Source organism: Canis lupus, chromosome 5, assembly GCF_048164855.1.
Source record: "Canis lupus baileyi chromosome 5, mCanLup2.hap1, whole genome shotgun sequence".
NCBI lineage: Eukaryota > Metazoa > Chordata > Mammalia > Carnivora > Canidae > Canis > Canis lupus.
In genome coordinates, this window is record NC_132842.1 from 14,931,175 (window position 1) to 14,945,696 (window position 14,522).

The 14,522-nt window shown below is 38.6% G+C and overlaps 1 long non-coding RNA gene across 1 annotated transcript in view; it reads right to left on the reverse strand.

Moving 5' to 3' along the window:
* Nucleotides 1–14,182, reverse strand: part of LOC140632885 (uncharacterized) — a 29,491-nt gene extending 15,309 nt beyond the window's left edge. Inside the window, exon 1 of the long non-coding RNA XR_012030541.1 lies at nt 14,027–14,182. This is a non-coding gene — a long non-coding RNA (uncharacterized lncRNA). The remainder of the gene's footprint in view (nt 1–14,026) is intronic.
* Nucleotides 14,183–14,522: the final 340 nt, after the last annotated feature.

Below are 14,522 nucleotides of genomic sequence, written 5' to 3' on the forward strand. Positions count from 1 at the left end.
ATTTAAAGTTAATATTATACCAGTTCACATAAAATGTAAGAACTTTGCAAGTGTACAGTGCATCTTCCAGCCCCATCTGTTATGCTAGTTATTATATGTAATACATCTATACACATTATACACTCCAAAATACAATGTTTCAATTTTTGCTTTGAACGATCATATGTATTTTTATAGAATTAAGAGGAAAAATTTGGCCTTATGTTCACATAACATATTTACCATTTCTAGTCTTCTTCATTGTTTTATGAAGATCCAGATTCCATCTGTTATCATTTTTTGTCATCCTGAAGAAACTTGTTTAGCATATATTATATAGCCCAGGCCTGCTGACAACAAATTTTCTCTCTCTCCGTTTTTGTTTTATTTTATATGTGTCTTTATTTTGTCTTCATTATTGAAGGATATCTGAGCTTCATATAAAATTTCATGCTATTTTTTCCTCTCTCAGAAAGTATTTAAAGATGTCTTATAACCCTTTCCTGTCCTCCTTTTCTAACTGGTTTCTACTATCCTTCACTGTATGACCCTATTGTCCATGCTGGGAATCTCCTTCCCTAAATCTACTTTGTTTAGAGATTCATTCTTGTGTTTCATCCCAGGAGAAATTGTACTTAACACCTGTAATATGGGAATATGCTGGAAGCAGGAGGAGCATGGCTAACCCTATGGTTTTGTAGGCAAAAGAGCCAATAGCAATGTTGTTTTAGATGATAGGCTTGTATATCCAGGAAATCAAAGAGATCCTTGTATTAGAAATAATAAAAGAATTTCATGGGACACCTGGGTGGCTCAGCAGTTGAACGTCTGCCTTCGGCTCAGGGCGGGATCCTGGGATCCAGGATCAAGTCCCACATTGGGCTCCCTGGGAGGAGCCTGCTTCTCCCTCTGCCTATGTCTCTGCCTCTCTCAATCTGTGTCTCTCATGAATAAATAAATAAATCTAAAAAAAAAAAAAGAATTTCATAAGATAGCCAGATACAAAGTTTACAAAATAATACCTTTTGTTCATGCTAAGAGTAAAAAGTAGGAAGTCACTTTTTAATTCTTATTTTTTGTTAGAGAGTGCATGAGTGAGCTGGGGGAGGGGGAGGGGCAAAGGGAGAGGAAGAGAGATAATCATAGGCAGGATCTATGCTCAATTCAGAGCCTGACATGTAGCTTGATCTCATGACCCTGTGATCATGACCTGAGCCAAAATCCAGAGTCAGATGCTTACCCAACTGAGCCACCCAGGTGTCCCTGAAGTAAAACATTTTTTAAATACCATTTATATTACAAAAGAATTGTCACATATTTAGAAATAAATTTAACAAAAAGGAACAGTATGCTTATAAATATAACTGTCAAATATTATTAAAGAACATAAAACAAAACATGAATACATAGAACTTATTTATTTTATAACTGGAAGTTTGTACCTTTTGACCCCTTTCATCCACTTTGCCCCTCCTCCCACCCCCTGCCTCTGGTAAGCACCAATTTGTTCTCCTATCTATGAGCTTCTTTTTATAAGATTCTGCATGCAATGAGATCATGGCATTTGTCTTTTCTGTCTAATGACAATAATATTTTAGAGTCTCCCTGAAAAAGATTCTACTGAACTGTTGAAATTCTGAAAAGCAACTGCAAGGGCTAGCCTAAAATAAAACCTTCAAGTAAATCACTGAGTGGTATGGGCAGCTTCTAGAATGGCTAATAAGCCCCATTTCTTAGTATTCACACCTTTGTGTAGACCCTACCCCATGAGTGTGAGCTGGCCCTTATGTTTTGTTTCTAACAAAAAAGAATATGGCAATAGTGATGGGCTCTTACATTTGGCTATTATGAAAAGATTCTTGTTTCTCTCTTACTCTCTGGTATTTCTCTCAATCTCTCCCTCTGTCTCTGTCTGTTTTTTCTCTGGGTCGAACCAGTTTCTATGCATCAAGTAGCCCTAAGGAAACTCCTATGGCAAGGAACGAATGTCTCTGATCAACAGTCAGTTAAGCTCTGCTGCTTGCTGACAGCAACAGGGGGGAGCTTAGAAGCAGATATTCCTCTAGTCAAGTCAAGCCTTGAAGTGACTAATCAGCCGTGTCTGACACCATGATTTCAGTCTGGGAGAGACATTATTTGTTTTCTCTTATAGAGATGCAAAATATCTTTGTCTTCAAGGCTGACACTCAACTAAAACTACTCAGATTCTTGACCCACAGAAATTTGAGATAATACATGTTGTTTTAATCCATACTGTTTGGAGATTATTTGTTATGCAGCATGAGGCAACTAATACACTGAGTATTTGTTATACAAGGTCCTTGGCCTTATGTAAGATTCTGGCTTAAATAATGTTTGAACTGTCTGAAACCTTTGTCCGTTTTTGACCATCCTTGAGTACAAAGGGAAAATCAATGACCCCAGCCCAGAAAGAGTCAGGAAATCTTTCCCTGAGTCCTAACTCTATGGCTGGTTGGCCAGGCATCTCTGGGTTAACCACCTTAAGTTTCCTTCTCTATTAACAGGCACAATAATTCCTGCCCTACATTTCAGAGCTATTGTTGCCAGCAATTGAAATCATACATGTGAAGAAACTTCCACAAGTAAAACACTGTACCAACATGAAATGTGTAGTTTTTAAAAGTCAGGGCTGGCTCTATCATCTTTTTCTGTTCTGTTCCTTTAAACACATCCATCCCTTGGACAACCTAATTGGGCTGTCATATTTATCCCGAGAAATATGTCTGATTGCAACTGTACACCACCCGGCTTGGATAAAAGCAATACTAAGATGCTACTTAAATGCAGCATGTTTTCAAAGAATCTTTCTCTCCTCTAGGGACCTGGCTGTCAGACTACATCCTGGCATGTGGAGATGAGTACTTCCTCCCATGAATCAGGGTGGGGCCAACGAGGAGAGGTCTTTCCTGGTGGTACTAGTACAACTGAAGCCTCTTCTCTGTTAAGTAGACAAAGAAAGTACCATGTGATCTCCTGTATTCTATTCCCTGGGGTCTCATCCTAGTAAGGAAATACTGAAATGTGAGAGGAAATATGTTTGCTAAAATAGAAATAATAATTAAGTCATGTAAATCAAAATAACAGAATATGAATGGTATTTAAAAAAAAAACTAAAGAAAATTCCAACCAAACCTAAACCTAATCATATGAATATCAAGCTAAGTTCACTTAATTAACAAGAATTTCTCAGACAACATGTGTCCAAAATGTTTTGTACTGTTTAGGCACTGTTCTGTATTTTGCGAACTGTCTACAGTTAAACTTGGTAGTACTCTGGTGATCAAGAATGGAAAAGGTTCAATTAGGAAAGGCTTACTTCTAGTAGATAGTACACAGTGTATCTGCTTGTTTGTGCAAAAAGAAATATAAGAATCGTGAACCTGAAACTGGTGAGTGGATAGGAACAGGATGGGGAGGTAGAGAAGGAAGGAAGACTTCTTAGAGTGTACCTTTTTATATCTTTGTGATTTTTAAACCATATAAATGTTTTATATATTCAAAAAACAAAATGAAATCAAAATGGATTTTTTTAAAAACCCCAAAATTGAATACCAACAGAAGCAAACAACTTAAATATATCAAATTGATAAATAACCAAAGAAAAGAGTTATTTCAAGTAACTGTTGCTTTCAAGAGACTTGTGATTCTAATGCAAGTCACTTTTATCTCTGACATCTGTAAATGGGATACATTCTAAAGCCAAAAGGAATAGCAAAGAAACCGAAGCTTTTTACAAGGTTTGTTGAGAGTAGTAATATTAGTATTTATGATAGTTAATTTTTTGTCTCAACTAGACTGGGCCACAGGGTGCCCAAACATTCTGGATAGGCCTGTGAGGGTGTTTCCGATGAGATGAACATTTGAATTGGTAGATTAAGGAAGGCAATAATCTCCCTGATTATTTACCAATGCCAAAAAGAAATCTGTATCTATACAGCAGAGAGATCTGATGGCCACAAACTTCACCAAAAAAAAAAAAAAAAAAAAAATCAAACTTATGTCACAAATACAAGGACAATCTAACATTACAGCCTCTTGATGTGGTGAAGTAACAAGCCCTCCACACTACCTATGTAATATTCTTACTAAAATTATTTAACCTGAATATAATCATATATTTAGATTTTACACAGAAAAGTACAGAAAAAACAGAAGTTACCAGGACCAAATAAGGTAACACCATGAGGAATTGATCAGATCAGCCTAAAAGGTAGGACACTGTACAAGGATATTGGCTTGAACTTATCAAAAAATACAGTGTCACGAAAGACATAAAAGGAAGTGCACTGTTCTATCATAAACTTAAGAGCAATAACAGCCACAGGCAAGTCCTAAACCTTAATAGGATCTTGAATTGAACAAAGGAATATAGACTTTCTGAGATGAAATAATGAAATGTTCATTTTATTAGGTATGATAATAATATTATTAGTTACATAGGAGAATAGCTAGGAGATTTGTGCTCAAGGATTTAGAGGTGAACTTCTGTGATGACTACAATCTACTTCAAACAATGCAGCAGGAAAAAGCAGATGTATGCACACACATACACAGAGACAACAGGAACAGGGGCCAGGGGCCAAGGGAGGGCACAAAGGTGCACGGGAGGGAGAACAAGCAAATGGGGCAGAACTGGTGCAGCTAGGCCAAGAGTACATGGGTTTCATTTTTCAATTTTTCCCTTTTTTTTTTTTTTTTGCAGGTTTGAAATTTTTCAAAATAAGAAGTTGGGGGTGAGGGGGTAATGAGACTACCTCTGCAAAATCAAGTTAAATTGCTGCAGGGAAGAAAAATGATTGATCCATGTTCTTAGATAAGAATAGTAACTTCCCCCACAGCTGGGGAGGAACGCCCATCACTGTCACTGTCAAGGTTCACTCTGTGATTCAACGTGTGCCTCATTAATTTAAAAGGGCAAACTTGATCTACATCCTCTCTAGCAGTCACTACAAAAGCAAGAAGCACTTTTCCCGGGCCGCCAAGTTTCCAGGGCGGTAAACCTTTCAGGATGAGAGGACCTTGTTTCAGAGTAAAAGGCAGGCAGGGAAATAAATTAGGGCTTGCCTTGGAAAGATAGAGCAGGGCATATGTCAGTTGCACAAACAGGACTAGAAAGTGGCAACCGGCAGGGTGGGGTGGAGGGTTGGGGGCAGGGAAGATGAATGTGTGGCTGAAGGAAGAAATGTGGGCTCTGAGATGAAGCTTAATAATAATTTAATGCATGAGCGTGATGTTTCCCAGTTTCTGGGAGTGTGTTTTGGCTATGGTTAATGGAAGACTTTTTGTAGCCTCTCAGTATATTTTGATTCTTTCATCTGCCTCTGCCCTCACCATCTCCCTAACACTTGATTATCTCCAAGACCTCTGCTCCCCTCTTCCTCCTCCACAGCACTCAAGTGAAATACTTGGTGGCTATCTTCCCAGTGTTCACTCAGGTTTTCAGGCCCAGCCTCTCCCCAAGGAGCCTCTTCTGTTACTGGGGATTTGAAAGAACCACATGTAGCCCTTAGAGATTCCCAACTAGGCACAAAAAATCATGGTTTTACAGCACGAACTGGAATCACTTAGTTTTCAAGTTCTTTGCTAGACGTTTTTTGAATTTACTACAAGAAAAAAACCTGACAACTGTGAAAGTGTGTGGTCGACATTAGCAGCTCTAAAATACATATATATGCAGTATTCACCTTTTGGGTAGTAGGTATTGTATTTGTATTCCTGGGCTCAGCTACGCAGAGAAAGGTAGGTAAGACTTGTTGATACTGGTTGGAAAATCCCTTCAGAGAGGAAAATGGGCCAGAGGCAGAGGTCTGGCTAAGGTAACCTGACACTTCATTTCTTCCCATGAAATCTGTTCAAAATATCTTCCATTACAAATTTCCTTTAAAAATCAGATTATAAATGCAGTGAGTTTGGGCATAAAATAGTTGCTTTTGTATAACCCAACAAGCACCTATTTCCGTAAAAGTGCCTAATGAGTACTAAATATATGGACACTTAATATAACCTAAAAGACTTCACACATTTTTCTGTCCTAGGGCCATGACTTTGCTAGATGAATATTTATTGGATGGTATCACACCTGGCTAAATCTACTTTGCTTTTTACATGGACTGCTAAGAAGTTCAGAGCCAAATGTGAAACCGACCTCTACTAGCATGATCAAAACCTTGTATCCTGCAGGTGGGCACTATTTTTACATCCTCATGATTTGCAACTTTACATGGGTTATAGTTCTGCAAGTTGCCTTGATCTTTCTTAGAATGAGGAGGTATATTTGGGATGAAGTGAACACTGGCCAAACCTAAAACATAGCAGAGGCTGTTCAGACTCCACGATATTCTCAATTTGGTGTGGACCTCAGGGTATCTTGTCAATAATCAAAGGTAATCTGCCAAAGACCACCAGGCCTGAACCCAAATTCAGTATTGTTCTCTAAGAACAGTAAGTTCCTGGAAAGCAGCTCTCAGATGGCAGAGCCAATATGAAGCCACCACTCTGGCTCTTCTGATGCACAAACTGCATCAAGGAACAATGTAGTGCATCCTCCAGCAAAGGTAAAACTGCATACCTTTTTATGATGTACACACTGTGCCTAGGAACTGAGAGAAATGAGAACTAATTGTGCTGGACACTTGATATACATTAACTACATACTTTCTATAACAACGCTGTAATGCAACATGATTGCTCCATTCGTACACACAAAAAAACTGAGGCTCATAGAACAGTTAATTAAGGTGCAAGAAAATGGCAAAACAGGAGTTCCAGCCCCGGTGGGTCTGATTCACAGTCCTGGCTTATTGTAGCAAGCCTGAAGGGCCAATTGCCTGCCCCTGCCTCTGTTTCCCCATATGTCATATGCAAAAATGCCACTTCTCTGATCCCTGATGTGGCTGCTACATGAGGTCTATGAAGCATTTTACTCCTTTGGAAGAAAATAACCTTAAGAACATAAAGCCATGTGGAATGAGACCAAGCAACTACCAGATGACGACCTGGTTTGATTTGGGATCCTGTGAGAATTGGGGAATGAATGTGAAAGAACAGAATCTTTTCCTCTGGAGTATATGGGTGTCCAAAATTTGTAGAAGCTCTGGAGAAGTCCCAGATTTTTGTGACTACAGCATTTAAGTGATGCAGTGAGTCCCACCACTGGTGGTGGTCACAGTGCTAATGCCGATGCCCTGCACTATCAGCCCCATAAGGGAGCTATGAGCACAGGTGGAAGTGGGCCATGGAAAACCCTCTACTCCTACCCAGGGAGCTGTGATTTCAAGCCCTAGCACACTGTGAACACTGCACTGATGAGTAAATGCAATACTGGAGCTCTCTGGGGAGCCCTCAATGAACTTGCTTCAGAGCTTGTACTTCTCAGATCCCTTAGAGCAGTTCCAGGACATGTGTCCTAAAACATTTAGCTCCAATCCTTTCCTCCTTCTTTTGGATCCTTTACCCACTTCTATATTGATATTATTAATGCTGGTCTCTTTAACTTATTATCTATGCCATATTCTCTCCTATTACCAAGCCTTTGCATAAGCTGCTTTCTTTGCCCAGGACACTAGAATACCAGCCTGCCCCCACATCCTCTCCCTGGCTTTGACTTCTGGGTAGTTCTTCTAGTTTAGTTAAATCATCACTTTTGTGAAGTGCTCTTGACTTCTTAGGGAGTTGAGCCTCTGTTATGGAGCACTGTTATATCTCCATAAGGTTCTTTAATTTTCATCACCACATGATTATTTATTGTCTGAATCTTCCATTAGACTCATAAGGGCAGATGTCATATCTTCCCTTATTGCTGCTTAAAGTCTAAACAATGCCTGGCACAGAGCAGATGCTTAATAAATGTCTGATGAATGAATGAGTGAATCTCTTTTAAAGAATGAAGATCTAACTCAGACTAATGCTATAACAATGAAAACAATAAAATATCCTCAGATTTATTCAGTTTTTCACATTTTTTTAATATTGTATTGGAAATCCTAGCTAATGCAATAAGACAAGAAAAGAAAATAAAGGATTGGGAAGAAAGAAATAAAATTATCTCTGCACATGAGATGATCATTTATCTGAAAATGTAAAAGAATCAACAAAAAACACTCTTGGAACTAATAAGTGTTTATAACAAGGTTTCAGTATATAAACTTAATATAAAAAAGAGGTAATTCTTTTCCTATATACCAGCAACGAAGAAGTGGAGTTTTACATTAAAAACAGGATTCCATTTATATTAGTACACACCCCCAAAATTCTTTTTTTTTCCCAAAAAATTCTTATACAAAATACATATGAGATTTATATGAGGAAAACTACAAAATTCTACTTTAAAAACAAAGAAGGATTAAATAAATGGAGAGATATTCCATTTCCACGGATAGAAAGATTCAATATTGTCAAGATGTCCGTTCTTTTCCACTTGATCTCTAAGTTCAATGTAATTTCAATCAAAATCCTAGCTGATTATTTTGTGGATGCCAATAAATCAATTCTAAAGTTAAAACGGAGAGAAGCAAAAGATTGCCAAGGCAATGTTGAAGGAAAAGAAGAAAGTTGGAAGACTAACACTACACAAACTTCATGACTTACTATAAAGCAACAGTAATCAGTTCTGTGTGATACTGACAAAAGAACTGACAAATCAGTGGAATAGAATAGAGAACCCAGAAATAGGCCCACATAAATATAGTCAATTGATCTTGTCAAAGGAGCAAAGGCAGTACGAAAAAAACAAGCTAGCTTTTTCAATAAATGGTGCTGGAACAATTGGACATTCACATGCAAAAAAATAAACAGTGAATATAGACACAAACCTTACACCCTTCACAAAAATTAACTCAAAGTGGATTATAGCCCATGATATAAAATACAAAACTATTACAGTCCTAGAAGATAACATAGTAGAAAGCCTAGATAATCTTGATATGGCAATGACTATTTGGTACAACACCAAAGGCACAATTCATGAAAGAAAGAATGTATAAGCTGGACTTCATTAAAATTAAAAAGTTCTGCTCTTCAAAAGACAATGTTAAGAAAATGAGAAGACAAGCTACAAAGTTGGAGAAATATTTGCAAAACACACATCTGATAAGGGACTGATATCCAAAATATACAAAGAACTCTTAAAATTTAACATTAAAAAAACAAACCACCCAATTAAAAATGGACAAAAGATCTTAACAGATCCCTCTTCAAGCACACATACAGATGGCAAGTAAACATATGAAAAGATGCTCCATCTTTGCATGAGGGGAATGCAAATTAAAATAACAATGGGATACCACTCTACATCTATTAGTACGGCCAATATCAAAAACACTGACAATATCAAGTGCTGCCAAGGATACAGCACAATAGGAGCACTCATTCACTGCTCCTAGGAATGCCAACTAGCATACTTCAGAAGACATCATGGCAGTTTCTTTAAAAATTAAATATACTTTTACCATATGATCCAATAATTATGTTCCTAGGTATTTGTTCAAAGGAGTTGAAACTTGTTTCCATGTAAAAACCTTCACATGGATGTTTATAGCAGTTTTATTCATAAGTGCCAAAATCTGGAAGCAACCAAAATGTTCTTCAGTAGGTGAATACATAAATAAATTGCAGTATATCCAAACAATGAAATATTATTCAGCATCAAAGAAAAATTGAGCTATCAAGCCACAAAAAGACATGGAGGAAACTCAAATACATATTACTAAGTGGAAGAAGACAATCTTATATCCTATATAATTTCAACTACATGACTTCTGGAAAAGGCAAAGCTATGGAGACAGTAAGATGATCAGTGGTTGCAAGGCATTGAAATGGGAGGAATGAACAGGCAAAGTGCAGAGAATTTTTAGGAGAGTGAAAATATTCTGTCTGATACTGTAATGATGGATACATGTCATTTATACACTTTCCAAATGCATAGAAAATATAATACCAAGAGTGAACCCTAATGTCAACTATGCACCTTGGGTAATAATGATGTGTTGGTGTAGGTTAGTGAGTTATAATAAAAGCATCACTCTGTGGTGGGATGTTAATAATGGGAAAGGCTATACGAATGTGGGGGCAGGGAATATATGGGAAAGATTTGTATCTTCTCAGTTTTGCTGTGAACCTAAAACTGCTCTTAAAAAGTCTTTTTTAAAAGACTTACATTATTTTATAACCCTGTAAAGTATGTGTTTCTTATAGAAGGCTTTAAAATAAACTTTCATTCTTTTTCTTTTTTAAAGATTTTATTTATTTATTCATGAGAGACACAGATATATATAGAGAGAGACACACAGGCAGAGGGAGAAGCAGGCTCCACGCAGGCAGCCCAACATGGGACTCAATTCAGGGTCTCCAGGATCAGGACCTGGGCTGAAGGCGGCGCTAAACCTCTAAGCCGTCCGGCCTGCCCAATTTTCATTCTTATTGTATATTTTTGCTCTGGAAGTGGTAGCAATTCCACACTCCCCTCTCTCTATGAGTTTTCATTTCGGTAAGTAACATTTATTTAGCCTTAATGATATATTAGGCACTTTACCTAAGGCTTCTTATTTAAACTCAAAAAAAGTCTTATGATCCCAACTTTACCTTCAGGCTGGCCAACCCCAGGTCAAGATGCTGGCTTCAAATGTGTCTCCCAGTGCTTGTCCTTCCAGCCCTCCAACATGGCCTCTATTTCTGCACCTGATCCTGATGCCCCTCTCTCTTATCTGCTAGTTTTTGTCTCCTGTCTAAGCGGAGCACCTGCACCTTGGGATCTCCCACTGGAGACTGGTCCTAGTTCCTCTGATACTGGTCTAGCTCACCTCTCAGGCTTCTTAGTCCTCAGGGAGCTTGAAGCAAGAAGCTGCCCCCAGGCCCCCTGCCACTGGCCCATATCCACTATCTTCATTTTGGCCCTTTCTGAAAGTAAATCTGACCCCAGAGTACTTTGCTTACTAGAATCAAGTAAGCCACGTGTCCAACGGTTCAAGAGGGTGCCACAAGGCAGGACTATGAAGGTAGCAAGAGGAATGTGGGTCATGAGCCTGAAATGAGCTGCTGGTGAGTTTCCACTCCTAGAAAATAAGGAAGACTTTGCTAAACTGCTGCCAGATTCAGAGCTTGTTTCCTTCTCAAGTGGCTGCTACCCAAAAATATACTGGCTATTAGAAAGGACACAGACTTTAGGAAAAATAAAACAAATGCCCAGCATGGGTGTTAAACACAAGACCACTCAGGGCAGAAGCTGGTTACTCTATGCCAAATGGCCAGAATACACACAACTCCAACTTACAAACCCAATTTGCCTGGGTTGAGTGACCTAGTCCTAAGAACTGCTCCCACCTTCCTGGATACTAGCTCTTTATTTGATACGTCATTTGCAAATATCTTCTCCCATTCTGTAGGTTGTCTTTTCATTTTGTTGACTGTTTCTTTTGCTGTGCAGAAGCTTCTAATCTTGATGAAGTCCCAATAGTTCATTTTTGCTCCCACCTTCTTGAAAAGTTGGGGGCAGGAGTGGGGGGAGCTGAGAGGGGAGGGAAGGAGGCCTCTGAGGCCACAGGCTGAAAGGGAGCCTGGCCCTTTCCAGGTTTGGCTGGGAGACTCACATTTAAAATCCACTACATCATTTATATGCTTGAACAGTAAATTTATCTCTTTCCTTTTTTTTTTTTTTTTCCAGAGTGGGGAGTTAGAAAGAGAAAGGAGGCCAATAACAAATAATCTGATGTCCTGATAATATTTGACAACACTTGAATTAGGTGTCTGCACTGTATTGGAAGAAAATATTTGGCTATTGGATTAAAACCTAAAAACCCTTAGAATAACAATAAATAAAGTACAATGCCAACAATACAAAGCACAGTGAATGAGTACCCAGGGGAGGTCTGAGCACTTGATCCAGAACTGCAAATGTAAGCTTGAAATCTCTTTGAAGTTTTATGCTTGGTCTTTGAAATTCATCCAAATTCATCCAATGGGCATTTTGCCCACTAATGTTTATTTTAACGTGAAAATAACATTCTTTCTCTTCCAAAATTTTCAAATACAACCCAGTGCTCTGGGAAGGTGTGGCAGGGGAACACAGCTCAGTTTCATAATCCGGGGATGTAAATAATCAGGTGTCCGAATCTATGCGCATTTAGAGCAACTGTTGGCTGATGATCTGGCTGCCCTGGGTGACAGCAAGCGCAGATCCCAGGCTCTGGGTGACAAAGGGACCGCAGAAAACCTCTCTTCAAAAGAGTATGGTCAGAGACACTGCAGAGTACCTTCCATAAGTCGCGCTAGAAAAAAAGGCATTCCATCTGGGGGCACACACAGGGGCCTCCCAGGGAGCTAATATCCTTGGGGTGCTTGCTACAGTCTGCATTATGTCAGATAGGCTAGCTGTGCTAACGAAACAGACACAAAGAAGCAATGTCTCCATACAATAGAAAAAGAGTAGTCCCCGTGAAGGTTCAGGTAGGTGATTCTACTCCATGTAGTTGCACAAGAATCCAGGCTAAGTGTGGCTCTGCTATCTTTAACATGTGACTTCCAAGGTCACCTGGGGGTTGCCACCTCAGTTACCCAGAAAAGGGAAAAAAGCACGTCAGAGAAATAAATGCAAAGTTTTTACAGGCCAGGTCTGGAAGGACAGCCACGTATTCCTGCTCATATTCCACTCACTGTCCCTCAGTCACATGATCACACTGAACTGCAAGAAGCCAGGAAAGGGAATCTATGTGTATGATCAGGAAGAAAAGGGAAACAGAGATTTTGTAGAATAGCAGTTTTTGCTGTAACACCCGAGGCCAAGAAATCCCACGAAGCTGTATACATTAATTTCAGATAGGTTAAATAATGTGATAGTTGCTACATTGGGCACCAGGACCTTTATGAGTGATTGTAGGTCCTCTTCAATATTCTAGTTATGTTAAAGAGAGTCTCCTCCAAATCAATGAGCTATTGGAAAGTTTACTGGCACTTTTTCTGCATATTAATTTTTCCCAAGCTTTGATCTGATTCAGTTAATTCCAGGCCTTCTTGAATGCCATTAATAAAAATACTTGTTGCTTTAAGACCTAAAATTTTTTGCCCAAGACTGTCTTCATTTTAACCTTTTAAAATTAACTATTAATAAGCCTATCTCTGGAGCACAGAAAGTACCAATGAGACTGATTCAAAATAGCAAATAATCCCATGGTCCTTTACTTATGGTCTTTTCTCATACTAAGTTTGCTTTCCTCACTTCATTGGCATAAATGTGGCTTGCAGTTTTGCAAGTTAGAACAATCATTTGCAAAAACTCTTCTTTTTGCAAAATACAGTTATACCTCAAACAACATAGGTTTGAACTGTGTCCACTTATTTAAGTAAATGCAGTGCAGTACTATAAATATATTTTCTCTTCCTTATAATTTCCTTAATAATATTTTCTTTAACTTACTTTATTATAAAAAACAGTGTATAATACATATAACACAAAAATGTGTATTAATTGTTTATATTATCTGTAAGACTTCTGGTCAACAGTAGGCTATTAGTAGTTAAGTTGGCAGGGAGTCAGAAGTTATACATGGATTTTCCACTGCAAGGGTAGTCAGTGTCCCTAAACTCCATGTTGTTCAAGGGTTAACTGAATAACAAAAACAGCATGCCAGAGTAATAACTGATGTTTCTCCGAACTGAAACACCTCATACTCGGATTCAAAACCAGGACTGATGTGATGTGTTAGGGCTACTTCTGATTCGAAGGTAAACATCCTACATCACCTCTCAAGCAGTGTCCATCACCAGGCAGATCATATAAGCTCCCCCGTCCAAAACCTAGGGATACCTTAGATCTGTACAGTTTCCTCACAGGACTTTTGTTTCCAGAAGAATGGCACTCTCAGAAGTCTGCCAATGCTTTTTCTTTCCTCCTAGAGACATAGCAGCCCCACATAAAGTCCCAAGCTGCACCTTGTGTGTGAGGACACCACATCACACAATTCCAGAGCACATTGCTATACTCTCTGTGCAACATGAAGGCCCCCCTTTCTCATAAAAATTCAAAAAGACTACTTACTACATGTGAATTCAAGCTTTCAGGTCTTTGGGGAGTTCACACAGGTGGTTCTTCAAGCTCTAGTTACATCCTACAGGTGAAGTTATATCAGCTGCAATTGAACAAAGAGTGAGAGGACTTCAATTTTTAGTTAAATGGTTTAGAAACCAAGCCATTTCAAATATTTGGTAATGCAAGATAAAATAGAACAAAGATGATTTTAAATGCAGCTTGAAAAAAGTAAAGGAAATCACAGAAGTCTGAAATAAAGAATAAGCTAAAACCAAAGCAGTGACACTGTGCTTATCCCAGAGGAAGAGATGTCAGTCTCCATAATCTTGAGGCTTGAATTTCAAAACTCCTGCCAAGACAGGAGGCTGTTTTGGTCCCATATGAGTGAGGAAGATCAAGATTTCCATGGCAAGTGGGGGCCTTTAAAGAACAACACTCTTACTAAAAAATTAAGCTAGATAAATATACACATAAGATCACAGAGACAAAAAAAAAAAAAAAAAAA